Here is a 21459-nt window from a genome sequence, read left to right as displayed (position 1 = left end):
TCCGACGGAAAACACCCCCTAAATTGTGTCACATGGAAGCCAGTGCAGCTGCGCCAAAAAAGGATCGCGTGCGCCAAAATCCCAGTGCAGACACTTGTTAAATACCTGTTTCATTACAAAAGTGTTTCCACTAATTGCTTTTACAATTCTCAAACTGATTCTTACTAAGTAAGCACATAGTTAAACCTAATTCACTATGTGTTGTAGGACCACACATAGGGAAAAGTTTAGGAAAAGTTTAGTAACTAGACTTGCCTAACTTGGATTGTGCTACTTCTGGAAGAATTATAGAGATACCCTTTGATAGGTGTAAACGCAATCCACGTCTGAATCGGGTGGGTGATTTTTTTATGGCTGTATTTAGCAAAGCTTCTGAATGGAAAACTCTTTGAGGTGGATTCTGAAATTCTATCAATATCACAGCTAGGAACAGACCCAGTGAAAAGTCTAGTGCAGGGAAAGAGAGACAGGGCACTCACAGGTCATCGATTCTGACAATTTCTACAACCAGTTGAATGTAAAGTCAGAGCTTAAATAATATAGATTTTATTAACCACACGAACTAGATATTATCTTTGGCCAGTCTAGTGAAAGCTATAATAATGAGAACAAATATCCAGTTAATTACTTGTGATAGCATTTTTTTCTGTTTGCAATGTGAAATGTCTGAAAACTATTCCATTGTCAACAGAGTTGCCCTAAGTGACCAAAAGATATGGACCCCGCCTTCAGTCACCATAGTCTTATGGCTACAGTACATAAAGATGTGGCCAGATTTCCTCAGTTCTCTTTTTGGTGGTTTGTAGAATAGCTGAACCTCCATGATCGGTTATTCTCTGACAAAAGTGAGTTGAGGGTTTTCTTGCTCCATTTTTCTAACTTGCAGTTTGCAGATATGTGTGGCTTTTCAAGACAATATTTGTTTGTAATTTTAAGTCATAAAGTGATCATTGTTAGCTTGTGCTGCAAATGATTAATGATTTGGCATACTAACAAAAAGGTTTAGAACTGTCTATTCATAAAGATTAATGATTTCTGCGCACGTTCTTCATGAATCTGGTGCCATCTGCACTGCTCCGAAAGTGTGCAATACTTTTTTTGGTGCACCTTTAACATAAAGCGTGCAACACATTTCTGTCAGACTGCACGATAAATGAGGTGCACTGTCTTACTGAGCACTGCAACACCCCCTTCAGTAAAGAAATTTGTGTTTCATGAAGAATAGTGCAGCCATGCCACAAAGTGGTTACGTGCGACACAAATGTTGCGCAGGCACTTCTTAAATATCTGTGCACGCAGTTTGCACGGGTAAAGAATGTGCAAAGTCTGCCAGAAAACTGGTGCACATTCTTTAAATGTGCCCCAGAGTGATTACATCCATTATCAGCATTCACATATGTGTATGTTTATTAGTGTAAACATATATATACATAGAAAATTCCTATTGGAACTACCTGTAATCCTACCATGCTCATGGATGCAGGACACTGAGTCTAGTATAATCAATTGCACATGCATTGTCACCATAGATACCTGAGCTTACTACTAAACAGGAAGTGAAGTAAATGTTCCTGACATAGGCAGAGTACAGATCGCTGGTCTGGTCATCGGCTGACCTGATGTCACTGGTTACTCAGTGCCAAAAAGTATAAAGATCTTACTGCTTGTGTGCTTATTATAGATCATACGGCACTTCTGTACTCTGCCTTCACTTCATGTAATTTGCTTCACTTCCTGTTTAGTAGTAAGATCAGGTATCTATGGTGACGACGCATGCACAGTTGATACTAGACACAACGTCCTTGATCCATGAGCCTTATCCTATTTGTTTCTAATCAGATACCATCTAATATTACTTTGACTGTACAAAGCTGACTGTATTGGAGCTCATTGATGCGGTTTTGATTTCTTATACTCCCAATATAGCTGTAAGTATCCAACAAGCATCTATAGAATCGGGTAAGAGCTGGAGACTTTGCAACATGCCCCACACATGGGGCTTCTCCTTCCATCTCCAGATCCACCATGCCAGGACTCCTCAGCGGTCCCAACGGTTTTGAGGGACCTGAATATTCCATCTGTAGACATTAAAGATTGCCCATCTATTCCAATCTCTCCACCAGATGCTCAGTGGTGGCAGCCACCACGTCCTAAGAGGAAGCCAAAGATCTGAAGCTGCTCCCCACTATTACCTGATGCGGTGACTGTAACTCTTGGTTTTTCCTAAAAGGGACATGTTGCTAATGACCTTGGAATAATTATTCTTTCCTTGGCCTTAAAAGGTTTGCCCATGAAAGAAAGTTCTCAAATATTAATCCCCTATTAATCCTCTAGTGATGTTTACACAATGAAGACCATTTTTAACCCCCTTACTTTAAAATTTTACTCAGTTTTATTGTTGTGTTAGCTCATATAACTCGGTGATGGTTAGTGTAAAATTAGTGTGGAATTTTCTCTAAGCAGACACTTCATGAACCCTCTGTGCTATGGGATGCTGTGTGCTAATAATGTGCTTAAATCATCATGGTTCAGGGTTTATCTACACTTTTAATTTGCTTCTGAACATTGTACAAGTATATGACACATAGTAAAAGAGATAAGACAGATGAGAGATGATGACATCCATGAGATGGATCTAAAACACAATAACTCTACTAACTCACTTATAAAACACAGAGTGAGCTCTACTATATGCCTCCCCCCTCCTTTCCTTGGATAAAGAACTTATCTCTCTGTAGTTATTCATGAGAAGAAATCAACAATAATCAAAAGACTCACAATCGGATCCAAGGGCAACCAAATTGTAAACCACAGGACTTATAGAGACAGGTTGAAATTATATCTGAAATACTGCATTTTTGTGAATAATAGTGAATTAGAGACTATGCTATTTTGTTATTCTAAGTATATTTTTGTATCATTCTTTATTATGCAAAAAGAAATACAAGACACTCATAAACATCATGAAGTAGTTAAGGACTCACAGGTCCAAACAGTACATAACAATATGTATCACATCAAATGCTTTTAAATAGAAGCATGCATCTGATAGTCTATACATTGAATAGGCCTTGATATGGCAATCATTCTGTATACATCACAAAGACAATGAAGCTAACAGTAAACCCACGGTGCAAAATTGGTCACCAATGAAAAGGGTGACCACAAATTGGGGGTTGGAGGCAGTAGTTGGGCTGTGATTGTTAGTTTATGACATACGGGATTTCAGATCTACCACATTTGTGGTTACCCAAAGATCAGCGAGAGTGGGGCAGGACCCTGCTCGGTGCACAGAGACTCGAAAGGTGTCAGGTGTCTGTGCAGATTAACTTTAGATTTGATAGCTCGGTAGAAGCTATGGGGAACTTCTCCTCATAGCGTATAAATGTGTGTTGTCTTTGATTATGGATTGGAAGCGTAGAGGACCCTGATCTTGTATCAGAGATTGGAAATCAGCTGACATTCCCAGAGGAATCTCCGTGTTGCTGGAGATTGGGGTTAGGGGGCCATTAGGGACAAATAACTGCATGGTAACAGAAAAACAACCATCACTACATACTTTGACAGATTAATTTTATGGTTGCTAAAAAAAGAGTCTTTAGGCTCTCCATTAGTGCAGGAAAAGATATTAAGGGGTTAGTAAGATAAAGTAGGACATCATCGGCAAAGTGAGAATTTATATGTAGTTCCCCCCACTCTCCTGTTATGTTTGGATTGGTGCATATTGCTATGAGCAGGTGTTCAATAAAAAGTGCGTATAGCAATGGGGATAATGATCATCCCTGCCTTATGCCATTGCTGATTGTGAACGATGTAGAGAGGGATCCATTTACTCTAATTTGGGCTCCTGGGGTATTGTATATGTGCTAACATTACTGGGCTTATACCACAATGAACCCCTGGTCCACCCGATCGCATGCCTTCTCAGCGCCTTGTGAGAGCGCCAGAAATGGTTACGATGAGCAAAGTTTTTAGCGTGTTATCTCTTGCTTCTCTAGAGGGTATAAACCCTACCTGATTGGGGTGAACTAGGAATCCCACAAGGCGAACCAGACAAGATGCTATCCGTTAGGCATATATTTTGCCATCTGAATTTATTAGTGAAATCGGCCTATAGCTTGGGCACAGCTGAGGTCCTTTCCCTCCTATGGGCTCACCCTAATATGTGCGTGAAGGAAAGAAGGGGTAAAGAAACAACCGAGGAAATAGAATTAAAGACCTTCAATAGAGCTGGGACTTGTAAAAGGCCGCTGTGAACCAATTGGGGCTGGGGCTCTTGCCTGCTGGTAAGGACTTTACAACCTGTTGCAGCTCTTTGGGGGCGAAGTGGGGCTTCGCACTGCGCTTTCCCTATTTCAGGTATGACAGATAACGCTGTGTCCTTGATATACTGCTCCAGTGTCTGCATGGGTCGAGGGGAGGGAAGGAGGCAGAGGGGGCAGAGAAATTATACAAGGAGTGGTAGTATGCTGTGAAGGCCTCTGCAATGTCCTCGGTTTTATGGACCTTTTCGCCTGTGGTTTTTTTAATTGAAGGGATATATGTGGATCCCGGTCTGTCTCTTAGTGCCCTAGCCGATAGCTTACCTGGTTTATTACCCCACTCATAAAATGAGCAAGAGCATAAAAGGTGTAACTTTTGTTGTTTAGATTCTAATAGGGTATTGAGTTTGTGTTGCACTGAGGTAAGGTGTCTCAGGGAGGACTCCTGTAGGGATTGCTTATGTTGAGCCTCCAGAGAGTGTAGCGAAGAGAAAATGTATTCAATCTTGAACCCCGCTTCTTTTTTTGTGTAGAACCATGCTTGATCAGCATCCCCCTTAGAATAGGTGATCGGCTATGAACTCCAGGGCATATTTTTTCAATTCTGTGAGGCATACCGAGTCATGCCAGAGAGACTCATATAGCCTCCAATGAAAAGGCCTTCGCTTACCTGGAAAGAAAAATGGTATAAAAAATGGGGGCATGATTTGATAGGTAAATGGATCCAATGTCGGTCTGCACTGTGGTCGACAGGATTCCATGTTGGAGGAGGATGTAGTCAATCCTGCTGTAAGAGTTTTGGACCGGTGAGAAAAAGGAGAAATCTCCTAATCTCTGGCATCAGGATGCTGGATCCTCCATGCACCAGATAGCAGCATGGAGTATAAACTTTTCTTAGTCTATTGATGTTGCTGTAAGAGATAGATGACCAATTTGTAGAGGAGTCAAGAAGGGGAATGAGCACCATGTTCAGGTCACCACATAAGATCAGGGGGTCCATGGCAAATGCACACAAATGATCCGTGGCCTCAGGTAAAACCCCTGATGCGAATGTTGTTGCGCCTATTTCTGTTTTCCAGATCGCCCATCTGCATCATAAGCTGGCACTGCTGGGAGAGAGTTGCTGTCACCTGCTCACAAATATTAGAGTGGCAGAGACTTCAGATTTAAAAGTTTTCAGATCTTCCACCCTCTCCTTTGACTCGGAGACTTTGGCCTGAACTTGTTAAGGATTATGGCACCATGTGCCTTTAGGTCAGCGGTTCATAGTATCATAGTATCATAGTATATAAGGCTTGAAGGAGACGCAAGTCCATCAAGTCCAACCTTTAAGAATTAAATAAATGTTTTATCCCCCATAACCCGTGATATTTTTGCTCTCCAGAAAGTCATCCAGGCCTCTCTTGAACATGTACATAGAGTCCGCCATAACAACCTCCTGCGGCAGAGAGTTCCACAGTCTCACTGCTCTTACAGTAAAGAACCTTTGTCTATGGTGATGGTAAAATCGCCTCTCCTCTAGGCGTAGAGGATGCCCCCTTGTCCTGGTCACAGGCCGAGGTATAAAAAGATCTTTGGAGAGATCCTTGTACTGTCCGTTCAGGTATTTGTACATTGTAATGAGGTCTCCCCTCAGTCGTCTTTTTTCTAAACTGAATAATCCCAAATTTTTTAATCTGTCAGTGTATTCTAGTTCCCCCATTCCCCTAATAATCCTGGTTGCTCTCCTCTGCACCCGTTCCAGCTCTACTATATCCTTTTTATACACTGGTGCCCAGGGGCGGACTGGCCATAAGACCCACCGGGAGAAATCCCGGTGGGCCGATTGGTTTGGGGCCGGTCCGGGGCCAGTCCTGTACTGGTGGGGCCGGTATAAAAACAATAACACATGAAACTCACCTCTCTGACGGCCCGACGCTGCTCCCCTGCTTGATACCAGTCCGGCCGCGGTGACAACAACGTACGCGCCGGCGTCGCATAGACCATGACGTCGGCAAGCGGCTGACGTCATGGTCTGTGCGACGCCGGCCCGTACGGAGCTGTCACCGCGGCCGGACTGTGTTCAAGCAGGGGAGCAGCGTCGGGCCGTCAGAGAGGTGAGTTTCATGTGTTATTGTTTTTATGTACTGGCTGTATACCAGGGGCAGGCTGTATACCAGGGGCTGATGCTGTATGCCTGGGGCTATGTGCTGTATACCTGGGGCTGGTGCTGTATAGCGGGAGCAGGCTGTACACCAGGGGCTATGGGCTGTATACAGGGCTATGGGCTGTATACAGGGCTATGGGCTGTAATACTGGGGCTATGGGCTGTACACCAGGGGCTATGGGCTGTATACAGGGCTATGGGCTGCAATACTGGGGCTATGGGCTGCAATACTGGGGCTATGGGCTGTAATACTGGGGCTATGGGCTGTAATACTGGGGCTATGGGCTGTAATACTGGGGCTATGGGCTGTAATACTGGGGCTATGGGCTGTAATACTGGGGCTATGGGCTGTACACCAGGGGCTATGGGCTGTACACCAGGGGCTATGGGCTGTATACAGGGCTATGGGCTGTATATCAGAGGCTGGCGCTGTGTACTGGGGCTATGGGATGCAATACTGGGGCTATGGGCTGTACACCAGGGGCTTTTGGCTGTATACAGGGCTATGGGCTGTAATACTGGGGCTATGGGCTGTAATACTGGGGCTATGGGCTGTAATACTGGGGCTATGGACTGTAATACTGGGGCTATGGGCTGTAATACTGGTGCTATGGGCTGTAATACTGGGGCTATGGGCTGTAATACTGGTGCTATGGGCTGTAATACTGGTGCTATGGGCTGTAATACTGGGGCTATGGGCTGTAATACTGGGGCTATGGGCTGTAATACTGGGGCTATGGGCTGTAATACTGGGGCTATGGGCTGTAATACTGGGGCGATGGGCTGTAATACTGGGGCTATGGGCTGTAATACTGGGGCTATGGGTTGTATATCAGAGGCTGGCGCTGTGTACTGGGGCTACGGGCTGTATATCAGAGGCTGGCGCTGTATACTGGGGCTACGGGCTGTAATACTGGGGCTACGGGCTGTAATACTGGGGCGATGGGCTGTAATGCTGGGGCTCAGGGGCTGTAATGCTGGGGCTCAGGGGCTGTAATGCTCAGGCTCAGGGGCTGTAATGCTGGGGCTCAGGGGCTGTAATGCTGGGGCTCAGGGGCTGTAATGCTGGGGCTCAGGGGCTGTAATGCTGGGGCTCAGGGGCTGTAATGCTGGGGCTCAGGGGCTGTAATGCTGGGGCTATGGGCTGTATACTGGGGCTATGGGCTGTATACTGGGGCAGGGGCTGTATACTGGGGTTGTCTGGCTGTATACTGGGGTTGTCTGGCTGTATACTGGGGCTGTCTGGCTGTATACTGGGGCTATGGGCTGTATACTGGGGCAGTCTGGCCGCATACTGGGGCACGGGCAGACTGAATATACTAGGAGGGCTGGCTGGCTGTATACTGGGAGGCTGTATATATACTACAGTGGGCTGGATGTATACTGTGGGGGGGGGGTTGGCTGGCTATATACTGGGGGGGGGGTAATGGCTACTAGTAATAGTAGCTATATTCTTGTACATAGGGGGCAGTATTATAGTAGTTATATTCCTGTACATAGGGGGCAGTATTATAGTTGTTATATTTTTGTACATAGGGGGCAGTATTATAGTTGTTATATTCTTGTACATAGGGGGCAGTATTATAGTAGTTATATTCCTGTACATAGGGGGCAGTATTATAGTAGTTATATTCCTGCACATAGAGGGCAGTATTATAGTAGTTATATTCCTGTACATAGGGGGCAGTATTAAAGTAGTTATATTCCTGTACATAGGGGGCAGTATTATAGTAGTTATATTCTTGTACATAGGGGGCAGTATTATAGTAGTTATATTCTTGTACATAGGGGGCAGTATTACAGTAGTTATATTCTTGTACATAGGAGGCAGTATTATAGTAGTTATATTCCTATGGCTATGGCTATGGGCTGTACACCAGGGGCTATGGGCTGTATACAGGGCTATGGGCTGCAATACTGGGGCTATGGGCTGCAATACTGGGGCTATGGGCTGTAATACTGGGGCTATGGGCTGTAATACTGGGGCTATGGGCTGTAATACTGGGGCTATGGGCTGTACACCAGGGGCTATGGGCTGTACACCAGGGGCTATGGGCTGTATACAGGGCTATGGGCTGTATATCAGAGGCTGGCGCTGTGTACTGGGGCTATGGGATGCAATACTGGGGCTATGGGCTGTACACCAGGGGCTTTTGGCTGTATACAGGGCTATGGGCTGTAATACTGGGGCTATGGGCTGTAATACTGGGGCTATGGGCTGTAATACTGGGGCTATGGACTGTAATACTGGGGCTATGGGCTGTAATACTGGTGCTATGGGCTGTAATACTGGGGCTATGGGCTGTAATACTGGGGCTATGGGCTGTAATACTGGTGCTATGGGCTGTAATACTGGTGCTATGGGCTGTAATACTGGGGCTATGGGCTGTAATACTGGGGCTATGGGCTGTAATACTGGGGCTATGGGCTGTAATACTGGGGCTATGGGCTGTAATACTGGGGCGATGGGCTGTAATACTGGGGCTATGGGCTGTAATACTGGGGCTATGGGTTGTATATCAGAGGCTGGCGCTGTGTACTGGGGCTACGGGCTGTATATCAGAGGCTGGCGCTGTATACTGGGGCTACGGGCTGTAATACTGGGGCTACGGGCTGTAATACTGGGGCGATGGGCTGTAATGCTGGGGCTCAGGGGCTGTAATGCTGGGGCTCAGGGGCTGTAATGCTCAGGCTCAGGGGCTGTAATGCTGGGGCTCAGGGGCTGTAATGCTGGGGCTCAGGGGCTGTAATGCTGGGGCTCAGGGGCTGTAATGCTGGGGCTCAGGGGCTGTAATGCTGGGGCTATGGGCTGTATACTGGGGCTATGGGCTGTATACTGGGGCAGGGGCTGTATACTGGGGTTGTCTGGCTGTATACTGGGGTTGTCTGGCTGTATACTGGGGCTGTCTGGCTGTATACTGGGGCTATGGGCTGTATACTGGGGCAGTCTGGCCGCATACTGGGGCACGGGCAGACTGAATATACTAGGAGGGCTGGCTGGCTGTATACTGGGAGGCTGTATATATACTACAGTGGGCTGGATGTATACTGTGGGGGGGGGGGGGTTGGCTGGCTATATACTGGGGGGGGGGGGTAATGGCTACTAGTAATAGTAGCTATATTCTTGTACATAGGGGGCAGTATTATAGTAGTTATATTCCTGTACATAGGGGGCAGTATTATAGTTGTTATATTTTTGTACATAGGGGGCAGTATTATAGTTGTTATATTCTTGTACATAGGGGGCAGTATTATAGTAGTTATATTCCTGTACATAGGGGGCAGTATTATAGTAGTTATATTCCTGCACATAGAGGGCAGTATTATAGTAGTTATATTCCTGTACATAGGGGGCAGTATTAAAGTAGTTATATTCCTGTACATAGGGGGCAGTATTATAGTAGTTATATTCTTGTACATAGGGGGCAGTATTATAGTAGTTATATTCTTGTACATAGGGGGCAGTATTACAGTAGTTATATTCTTGTACATAGGAGGCAGTATTATAGTAGTTATATTCCTGTACATAGGAGGCAGTATTATAGTAGTTATATTCCTGTACATAGGGGGCAGTATTATAGTAGCTATATTCTTGTACATAGGGGGCAGTATTATAGTAGTTATATTCTTGTACATAGGGGGCAGTATTATAGTAGTTATATTCTTGTACATAGGGGGCAGTATTATAGTAGTTATATTCCTGTACATAGGGGGCAGTATTATAGTAGTTATATTCTTGTACATAGGGGGCAGTATTATAGTAGTTATATTCTTGTACATAGGGGGCAGTATTATAGTAGTTATATTCCTGTACATAGGACGCAGTATTATAGTACATATAGTAGAGGGCAGTATTACAATATATTTTACTTAGGGGCAGTAGTATTATACTAGTTACATTCATGTTTATTGGAGAAGGTATTGTAGTATGTTTTTAGTGTACATATATGGCAGTATTAAGTTGTGTGCTCTTAAAATAGAAGTGTTATTCCTTTACAAGGAGGCAGTATGAGTCTCTTTCTCTGCGGTGTACATGTTGATTTAGACCATCTATTAACAGTTTGCATAGAGTTTAGTAACTCCACCCACATCACAAGGCCACGCCTACTTGTTTTGACCCCCGCCCACCGAATGGGGCCACTTTTACAGTTTTTTCCAGGGCCACTTTAAATTCCCAGTCCGCCCCTGCTGGTGCCCAAAACTGTACACAATATTCCATGTGTGGTCTGACCAGGGATTTGTATAAGGGCAAAACTATGTCTTTATCATGAGAATCTATTCCTCTCTTGATACATCCCATTATTTTATTTGCTTTAGCAGCAGCCGCCTGGCTCTGGTCACTAAAATTAAGTTTACCATCCACCAATACCCCCAAGTCCTTTTCAGCTTCAGTTTTACTAAGTAATTGACCGTTTAGAACATAATTATACTTTTTGTTTCCATGGCCAAAGTGCATAACTTTACATTTATCTACATTAAACCTCATCAACCATTTCTCTGCCCATCCCTCAAGCTTCCACAAATCCCTCTGTAATGCTAAACTATCGACCTCAGTATTTATTACTTTACACAGCTTAGTATCATCTGCAAATATTGAAACTTGACTGTGTAAACCCACTACAAGGTCATTAATAAAAATATTAAAAAGAAGTGGCCCCAATACTGATCCCTGTGGCACTCCACTGGTAACATCAACCCAATCTGAGAATGTGCCATTAATGACCACCCTCTGTTTTCTATCACTAAGCCAATTACTTACCCAAATACACAGATTTTCTCCTATTCCCAGCAGTCTCATTTTATGTACCAACCTTTTATGTGGCACGGTGTCAAATGCCTTTGAAAAGTCCAAATATACATCTTCAGCGTCCCCCAGATCCAGTCTTGAACTTACCTCCTCGTAGAAACCGATCAGATTAGTCTGACAGGACCAATCTCTCATAAACCCATGCTGACGCTGGGTTATAAGGTTGTGCACAGTGAGATACTCAAGGATAGCATCTCTAATAAACCCCTCAAATATTTTCCCCACCACAGCAGTTAGACTCACGGGTCTGTAGTTTCCAGGATCACTATTTGATCTTTTTTTGTATATTGGTACCACATTTGCTATGCGCCATTCCTGTGGAACATAACCAGTCCTCAGTGAATCTTCAAATATTAAAAATAACGGTTTGTCTATCACCGTACATAATTCATGCAGAACCCGGGGGTGTATGCCATCTGGCCCCGGTGATTTATCTATCTTAGTGGTTGCGAGGCGGCGCCGTACCTCTTCCTGGGTTAAACTGTTGACATTATAAAAAGAATTTACATTATTCCTCATTGTGTCTTCCACCAGGGGATTTTCCTGGGTAAAGACAGTTGAGAAGGCGATATTCAGTAGATTGGCCCTTTCCTCATCTCCTTCCACCATGACCCCCATGTTATTTCTAACTCTCTCTGTTTTTAGTTTCTTATCATTTATATACTTGAAAAATAATTTGGGATTATTTTTGCTCTCCCTGGCAATATTTCTCTCAGTCTCTATTTTTGCTGCCTTTATCTGCTTTTTACAGGATTTATTTTTCTCTCTATAATCCTGTAATGCCTCATCGCTACCTTCACGTTTTAGCACCTTAAACGCTTTATCTTTCTCACTTATTGCTTTCCTTACAAGACTAGTTAGCCACATAGGGTTTTTCTTGTTCCTTTTATGCTTTTTCCCATAAGGTATGTGTTTCTCACAGGACTTTTTCAGAATATATGAGAAAAAGTCCCATTTTTTGGGGGGGGCTTTTGTCTTTGAGAACATTATCCCAGTCTATGCCTTTAAGGTCTTCCCTTAGTTGCTGAAAATTTGCCCTCCTGAAGTATAGAATGTTGGTTGCCCCTTCACTAACGCTCTTAGTAAAGCGTAATACAAAATCAATGATATTATGATCACTATTCCCCAGGTTCCCCCCAACCTGTAGTTTTGATACCCTATCAGGTCTGTTGGTCAGGATAAGGTCCAGCAGTGCCCCCCCTCTTGTTAGCTCCAGGACTAGTTGCGGCAGGTAATTGTCTTTTGTTGTTGACAAGAACCTGCTGCCTTTGAAGGACCTGCATGTTTCTGCCCCCCAGTCAATATCTGGGTAATTGAAGTCCCCCATGATAAGTACTTCACCTTGCTTTGAAGCCGCATCCATTTCACTTATCAGCATTTCCTCTGCTGCCTCCATTATATTTGGAGCCTTATAACAAACCCCTAGTAATATTTTATTATTCTTTTTCCCTCCTCTTATCTCAACCCATAGGGACTCCACATTTGTGTTACTGATGTCATCTCGCAGGACGGGCTTGAGGCAAGAATTCACATATAAACAAACCCCTCCACCTTTTTTATTTATATGATCCTTTCTAAAAAAGACTATAACCATCTATAGTAACAGCCCAGTCATAGCTACTGTCCATCCATGTCTCGCTGATACCCACTCTATCATATTTCCGCTCCAACATCAAGAGTTCCAGTTCCTCCATTTTGTTTGTAAGGCTTCTGGCATTTGTGTACATACACTGTATATGGTTTTCCCTGTCCGTATTCCTTTTGTCCTTATTCCCCAATCTCATTCCAGCCCCCCTTCCTCCCCCATGGACTATGACTCTTCCCAGCTCTCTATGTACACTGTATTTGCCCTGCACAAGTGTAGTTGCCCTCCCCCCAGGTTTCTAGTTTAAACACTCCTCCAACCTTCTAGCCATTTTTTCCCCTAAAACAGCTGCACCCTCCCCATTGAGGTGCAGCCCATCCCTACTGTAGAGCCTGTAGCCAACAGCAAAGTCAGCCCAGTTCTCCATGAACCCAAAACCCTTCTTCCTACACCAACTTTTGAGCCACTTGTTTACCTCCTTGATCTCCCGCTGCCTTTCTGGTGTGGCACGTGGTACAGGCAGTATTTCGGAGAAAATTACCTTTGAGGTCCTTGCCCTGAGCTTATGGCCTAAATCTCTGAAATCATTTTTAAGGACCTTCCACCTACCTCTTACTTTGTCATTAGTTCCAATGTGGACCATGACCGCTGGTTCCTCACCAGCCCCTCCCAGTAATCCGTCAACCCGATCCGCAATATGCCGAACCCGAGCACCCGGAAAACAACACACAGTTCGGTATGCACGGTCTTTGTGACAGATTGCCCTGTGTGTTCCCCTAATAATCGAATCTCCCACTACCAGCATCTGTCTGACCTTGCCTGTGCTCCCATTACCCTTCTTACTGGAGAAGACATTCCCCTGGTTGCTAGCGGCCACGTCTTTCTGCAGCATTGCTACCCCAGAGCTGATATCCCCCTCATCCGCCAGCCTGGCAAACTTATTGGGGTGCACCAGATCAGGACTAGACTCCCTACAACTCTTCCCTCTACCCCGCCTTCTACATGTTACCCAACTAGCTGCCCCCTCACTCTGCACCTCCATACTTCCCTCCCCACACCCATCTTCCCCAGAGAGTTTGTGCTCCAGGAGCAGCAAACTTCGTTCCATATTATCAATTGCCCGCAGCCTTGAAACTTGCTCATTTAGATCCAGAATCTGGGCTTCCAGATGAGCAATTTTCACACACCCCACACAGCAGTATTCCCCCTCAAACGGCTGTTCAAGGAAAGCATACATGGCACAGGATGTACACTGTGTAGCAATGCCACTTATGGAGTCCATTATTCTAATGGGGATTACAATAGAAATATGCACAGAAAGAAGAATCTACAGTCAGAGTAACACAAAACACAGCAGTTACCTGCTAAAGCTCCTCAAACTTAAGTCCCTTAAACCTAAGTCACACTTAAGACACTGCACAAACTTCGGATCAATGCACACTCGCCACCAAGCTCACACACTCGCTTTTCTGATGCTTTTTTTTAAAGGTTATCTGCCTCAAAAATCTGCAGAGCTCACTGCAACAAGATCTGGCTGCAAACCACCAAACAAACTGACCACAGAAGTATATAAAGGCTGCTAATTAGATAGCCACACCCCACTATTAATTAGGCAGCACCTGTGACTATACTGTCTAGATAAGCGAGGTGAATGCCTCCCTATACCCCCCACACAATATACAGATTATGCAAGTAAAATACCTTCAGATCTACTTGGTTGCAATAAAAATCACACAATGAATATCAGGAAATAAAAATGTAGATGCACTTATCTATTTGTTGCTGGATCCAAAAAGTACTCCTTCCCTTAAACCTAAGTCACACTTAAGACACTGCACACACTTGGGATCAATGCACACTTGCTTTTCTGATGCTTTTTTTTAAAGGTTATCTGCCTCAAAAATCTGCAGAGCTCACTGCAACAAGATCTGGCTGCAAACCCAGATGCAAGGGTTAATTCTGTTCACCAATCAGTTTCACTAACACATCCATATTCATTTTAGAGGTTAGCAGGGCAAATAGGGCCTGTAGCTGAGGGTGACCCTTAAGAGTCGCAACTTCAGGTGGAGGCAAGTGAGAGTGTCTGGATCCGTATCTTCCGTGGAGGTGCAATTGTGCCTGCAGGAGGAGGAGTGCAGTAGGACCCTGCAGAGCAGGCAGGAGAGCCCTCTGGCTCGGTTGCTAGAGCTGGCAGAGGCGGTGAAGTTCCGGCCTGTTAGTGGCCAGCTTCGCAAGACTCAATGGTCTGAGCACTTGCTGCGGGATCGGCGTCCCTTGGATCCTCTGATGCTGGGATCTGATGGTCGGGAGACAAGTAAGGCCACGCCTCGTGCTGTGCGGCAAGATGGCGGTGCCCAGGGTCTGAGCTAGCGGGAGGCAATACGAGAGGAGGGTGACCAGTACTGCCACCCAGATAATAATTGAATATCAGGGTGGCTGGTACAGACCCCTCCTGCAGACGTTTAGATGTTCTCCGATGGCCAGATCTCCCCATTAATGTTGCAAATTTAGTCCCATGTACTGGGCTGGGAGCAGAGCTCTCATCACACACGTCCGATCTGCTGCATGGCTAGCCACGCCCCCCATTCTAAGTATATTTAAGAATCTTGCCTTTGTGGGAATACCCCTTAAAGATACTCCTCACGACCATTTGGTGAGATGCTAATGTCTTTTTGCTGTTGATAAAAGAGACATGTTGCTGATGAACTTAGAATAATTGTTCTTCCCCTAGCCTTAGGATGTTCCTCACTACAAATAGATGAGGTGACCATATCCTTCCATTCTGGCAGTGAAACAGCTTGACCCTTAGTTTGTGATTTAACAACTTGCAGAAAAATATACATTCACTCCTTTACGCCCTGGACCGCACATGTAGGTGCGGGGACTATATGAAGTGGGCTCACGGGGTGAACCTTCTTCATACAGAGGTAGGCTTTGCTGCATATTGCAGCAAACACCCACCGCTAATACCCAGCATCAGTGCTGGCATCGATTGCAGGTATTAATCCTTCCAATGCTGCTGGCATCTACTTTTCTACTTATCTGTCTACTACAGATGAGTAGACAAACAAGCTGGCATACCATAGCATTTATTTTTCTGGCATACCATAGAAAAATAACACATTGTTCTTCTTTTACAGCACTCTGTCCTAAATTCCTTAAGAATCCTCAAGAGGACCTTTAATTTAAAAATAAAAAGTCTTCAATTTAGAAAGTTGCTTCCTGTTGCCATCTACTGGATTAAATTAAGAATACAGCAGTTTTACATACAGCACTTTTTACATATCAACTGTGAAGAAACTCACTTTGTAGTGCAAGCGTAAATTCAAAACTGTTGTACATTTTTATAGGGCTGTTCATTAAAAAAATGACTTTTAGTGTCAGTTTGTTTAGGGAGCTGGGTATAGCAAGTCACTGTTTGCTATTCCTGGACTGCCACAACTAGCATCATATTGAAGGCATTGATCCTGTGTGGATTTTACATTGTCCGTGTGTGAATTGGCCTTTGTTCCAGGGTGACCTATTTTGGTTCATGTGCAAGGATTAAGTGGTCTTGGTCTCTAGGTGAGCACCCTTCCAGGGGGACTTTTCTCTGAGTGGTTGGAACCAAATAGTATTCACAAGGCACTGCCCTCTGTTGCCCTTTTTTGTTCTTTTTAACCTGTTGTAATGGAGGTTTAGGAAAGACAAACAGGACCCTAAACTCCAGACCCCCAAAAGGCCCTGGCTGCTTACTTAAAACCCCCGTAAATGGTGGCCAGTAACTGGGCGATTGTCTCTCCTTACGCTACTGTGTAAACACGTTACAAGACAAACAAACAAGAAAGAATGGTCAATGAGCTGGGTCAAAACAGAGATAGCAATATAGAACCAAATTGAAGAAGAGGCAGAGTAGTCTGAACAATAGCCCAAATCAAAACACTAAAAATGTAAAAAAACAAGATCTCTCTAACATGGATCAAAACAAGCAAAACTTTAACCAGCACTAAACTGAGAGTGAACAAAACACAGAGAACAAGAAACTCAGCCATAGCTAATTGGAGCAGGGATCTGTCAGTCACAACTGTTAACCATTGCCAGACTAGAGCAGACTGCAAGAAGAGAAGGGTGTGGTGCAATCAACTCTAAACAGTCATTAACCTAAGCCCTTATTCACAGAAGCAAAGTGCAAATTGACTACAAAGACAATATGACCGTTTCCTCAATCAAAGACCATGGACCAAAGACGGCACTGATACAGATGTCACACCTGTGGTAATGAACACTGATGCTCGGGCACCTCAATAGCGCATGTGCGACCATCGCTGTCAGCGTTTGGTGGTGGCCATATCCAAGGGACCATATTGCTAAATTTATGGAAAATTATATTAAAACCAGTACATTTTTATAATATCCAATTAAAGAAATGTACATATAAATACATAAGGCAGATTAATTGAATTCTGCCAACTTGTGCTCTTCAATCTTCAGGCAATCTTTTTTTTTTTCTCTTTTATTTTCAGCTGGTCTAATTTTCTGAAAACCCCTAATCTTCTGACTAATACCCAACTATCAATTTTTCAAACATGCTGTAAAAATCTTAATCTTTTCAAACAGGCCTATCACACTAAGTAACTTCATGTAACTTTCATGCTCGTTTCAGTAATCTAACCTGTTTATTCTCCCAATCTATGTAATCCAGCGGCACTTGATTCCATTAAGCAGGTTACTTTGCCCCTGAATTCTCAAAATATAGATAGAGACTGGTTACTGGTTAATTCAGAATTATTTATCTATCATCTTGCCATGGTGAGATTTCTGTCCAATGGAAGTAAACATAGAAGCTTCATGAATTGATATAGAAAGTATTTTGGAAAATTGTATAACTTTCCATAATTCAAATAATAAAATGTATTTGCTGAAAAGGGTAATAACCCTTTAAAGCTACATTCACACAATGTATGCCCGCCGCACCATAGTACGGCGGGCATACATTGGCGCTGCGGAGAGGAGCATGGGATGAGTGCAGCTCACCCCGCCCCTCTCTATAGGAATATACAGTGCACTGCACCGTATTACATAGAAAGATAAGACATGTCTTTCTACGGGCTACGGAGCAGTATGGTGCCGCACGTGTGCTGCACCATGCCGCTCCCGTACAGGGGCGTGAGCTCACAGAAGTGCATGGGGGACATATATACGTCGGCCGTATATACCTTCCCCATACGTTCGTGTGAATGTAGCCTAAGTTAGATTCTTTTTGCTGTTACCAATGTATACCATGATAACATAAAAAGACAACTACCATAACTGAAAAACATTTATTTATTTGGTGATTCGTTTTTGATTAGTTTGTTCACTACACGGCCATATCGGGATATATGAGGGTAACCTCTTACAATTCCCTCTGTGAGTGATCTACCTGTGTGACCTAACCTTGTGGGGTTTTTTTTCAAAATACTGTAGTTAAATCTGATTCCTAAAAAAACAGATAGCGACGTTCATGTACCTTTTTACAAAATGTATTAATAATGTAGAAAAATGCTTTATTAATATTGAGTTAAAGATGTTTAATAATTAAATGTTGTATAAATATATATCCAGAGACACAAAATAACATCTGTAAATCCTTATGTAAAATCTGCTGTTGCTTTATCAGTTGGACAAATCCCTCTATGTGTGTGTTCCTTGTGCATGTGTCAATATGGCTTAAAAGAAAATATGCTTTAATTGTGTCGACTCACAGTAGTGTATTCCATTCTTGCACTGCACAGGTTACTTTCATGTCTCTGTTTACCAGCTATCCAGGAGGTGGCATTGTTAAACTCTTTAAGTGTCTGGTCATTCTTAGCACTTCTTTCCCAGCTGTCTGTGTTTTCTTTCTTTCCTGGAAACAACACAGGTGTATAAATATTTGACTTTCATTCCTATAATTAAAGAAAATCTACCATCATATTCAAGCATAATAAACCAGGCAGTGTGACTGTGGTAATGTTATATTTATTATCTATGGCATCCTTTATTCTAAAATCAACTTTAAAAATGATAAAGGCGCAAACTGGTAATTTGCAGAATACCAGGCTTATTTATGAGTTATTTTTGACTTTTTTCACACTGTTTTTATTGGTTTCCACAGGAAAACATTTTTTCTATTTTTGGACAAAGTAGAGCCTTACATTTAGGCTCACATGAAGAGGGCTTCTAAACATATAGATGAAGAAGAGTATGTGTAAGTATGTGTAGGTGCTTTTTAGGGGTTTTTTTAATGGCAGATTTAATTTAACTACAAAGCTATTTATTAGCTAAACAAAAGCCAAACATGAGGACATAACTACATTGACTACTTTCCGTTTTTTTAAATGGTAGATTAAAATAGTGATGTAGAAGGGGGAATTGTTATCACAAAGTAATCCAAAGTATGTAAACTGTCACCTACCACATAGTCCCTAATATGATAAAACCACTTGTTTACCCACCACTGAAATTCAGATTCCGTAACCCAGAGTGAAATCCTGATTATAACATATTGTGGCCAAAGGTTTGCCAGTACAGGCAGTCCCCTACTTAAGAACACCCAACTTACAGACCACCCCTAGTAACAAACGGACCTCTGGATGTTGCTAATTTGTTGTACTTTAGCCTTAGAACAGCTATAACAGTTGTCAGAGGTGTCTGGAATTAAGATTTATTGTTAATTATGGTTCTGCCAGAATTGGTTCTGGACAACCCAACATTTTTAAAATCCAATTGTCACAGAGACAAAAAAAAATTGTCTGGAGTTACAATTATAAAATATACAGTTCCAACTTATATACAAATTCAACATAAGAACAAACATACAGAACCTATCTTGTACATAACCCGGGGACTCTCTATATCTGAAAATCTTTGTATACAGCAATCAAGACATTTAGGCTTATCCTCTCTGACATCATATTAACCCTTCATGGGACCTACATATTAGAGTACCCACCACACTAGAGAGGAATCACGATACAGTGGGTACGAAAAGTATTCAGACCCCTTTCAATTCTTCACTCTTTGTTTACTTGCAGCCAATTGGTAATATCAAAAAAGTTCTTTTTTGCTCATTAATATACACTTTGCATACCATCTGCATAGGAAAAAACAGAAATGTAGATATTTTTGCTCATGTGTACATTCATATTTAACCCACATGTACTGTACATTTCCGTCTGGTCCTCCTTTAGATGGCTCTACTCATTCACTGGAGACCAGCTGTGTTTAATTAAACTGATTAGACTTGATTAGGAAAGGCATACACCTGTCTATATAACACCTCACAGCTCACAGTTCATATGAGAGCACACGAGAATCATGAGGTCTAAGGAACTGCCCAAGGAAATCAAAGACAATTGTGGCAAGGCACACACCTGGCCAAGGTTACAATAAGTATTTTAAACTATCTTTTTAGATGGTTACCGTGGAGATTAACACCAGAAAAAGACACCAGAAAAAGAGGACATTCTATTATATGAAGCATCTAAGACAACTTTTAACAGGTGCTAACATTTATTTGTACCTACGGGATTTCCTCCGTTCCACCTGTGGATTTGGACTACTGGGAAGCACGTGGGTTGGGATACGGCAGAAATAATCCCACCAAGCACAGCGGGCCCACGCATGTGCACAACAACCTACAGGACGCTGAGTCAAGACGATCGCTCCCACAAGCAATGTCCGTGACGGCTAGCTTCAAGAACCCCTTAATAAAAGCGGGGTGAAACCGTGAGTGCAATATCCCACGTTTACTTTTCAGGAGCAAGTACAATCTATGATAAAAACCAATCTATGATAAAAATCAAGTGCTTTACTAATACATCGTATTGACTTGACACGCTATATAAGCTTGAGCTAATTTTCTATTACCAGTCGCCACTTTTATGACACATATAGACTGTCATAATTTTTTCCACATTTGGACATTCACAACTATACTGCCAATTGTCCATCTAGCTTTCTTCCGCGTCCTCCACGGATATACCTTCATTTGTCGTATATTTTTACTTTTTTAAACACAATTTTTGGGAAGAATTGTGCACTTGGGCCCTATAGTGCTTTTCTTACCCCTCTTTTTAGCCCAGCCTGAGATCTAAAACATATAGTATATTTTGTATATTTATGTCATATGTGAATGATATTCTGTGTAAATCTGAAATATAATGTTTTAACAATATTTTAATATTAAATATGTTTAATACTGTACACACTTCTATTGTCAATTGAGTATAGATAGGTGCTCGGCTCTATACATTCCAAGGTTACAAAAGAGTTTCTGCTGCACTTAAAATTCCTAAGATCACACTGGTCTCCATAATCCTTAAATAAAAATGCTGTCCTCTTCCAACGGGGCCCTCCAACAAGGCAATGGGACTTATTTACAGTAATGGCCAAAAGTTTTGAGAATGACACACATATTATATTTTCACATGATCTAATGCCCTCTAGTTTTTTATGTGTGTTTGTCAGATGTTTTTATCACATACAGAAATACAAGTGCAATTATCTTATGAGTAACAAAAGCTTTTATTGACAGTTAGAATGAGTTAACGAAGCAAGTCAATATTTGCAGTGTTGACCCTTCTTCTTCAGGACCTCTGCAATTCTCCCTGGCATGCTCTCAATCAACTTCTGGACCAAATGCTGACTGATAGCAGTC

General features: G+C 42.9%; 2 long non-coding RNA genes across 3 annotated transcripts in view; one reads left to right on the top strand and one right to left on the bottom strand.

The window, feature by feature from the left end:
- The window catches only part of LOC140067817 (uncharacterized), a 173159-nt gene that overhangs the window by 75180 nt on the left and 76520 nt on the right, over window positions 1–21459 (bottom strand). For both annotated transcript variants that reach the window (XR_011848505.1, XR_011848504.1), the window contains exon 2: window positions 18524–18666. This is a non-coding gene — a long non-coding RNA (uncharacterized lncRNA). The remainder of the gene's footprint in view (window positions 1–18523; window positions 18667–21459) is intronic.
- LOC140067833 (uncharacterized) lies at window positions 1847–20553 on the top strand. Its single transcript, XR_011848506.1, has 3 exons — window positions 1847–1928; window positions 18916–19008; window positions 20215–20553. It is a non-coding gene; the product is annotated as an uncharacterized lncRNA (long non-coding RNA).

Source organism: Engystomops pustulosus, chromosome 1 (assembly GCF_040894005.1).
Source record: "Engystomops pustulosus chromosome 1, aEngPut4.maternal, whole genome shotgun sequence".
NCBI classification, from domain to species: domain Eukaryota; kingdom Metazoa; phylum Chordata; class Amphibia; order Anura; family Leptodactylidae; genus Engystomops; species Engystomops pustulosus.
Note: the sequence above shows the minus strand (reverse complement) of the source record. Positions and strands in the feature narration are given on the sequence as shown.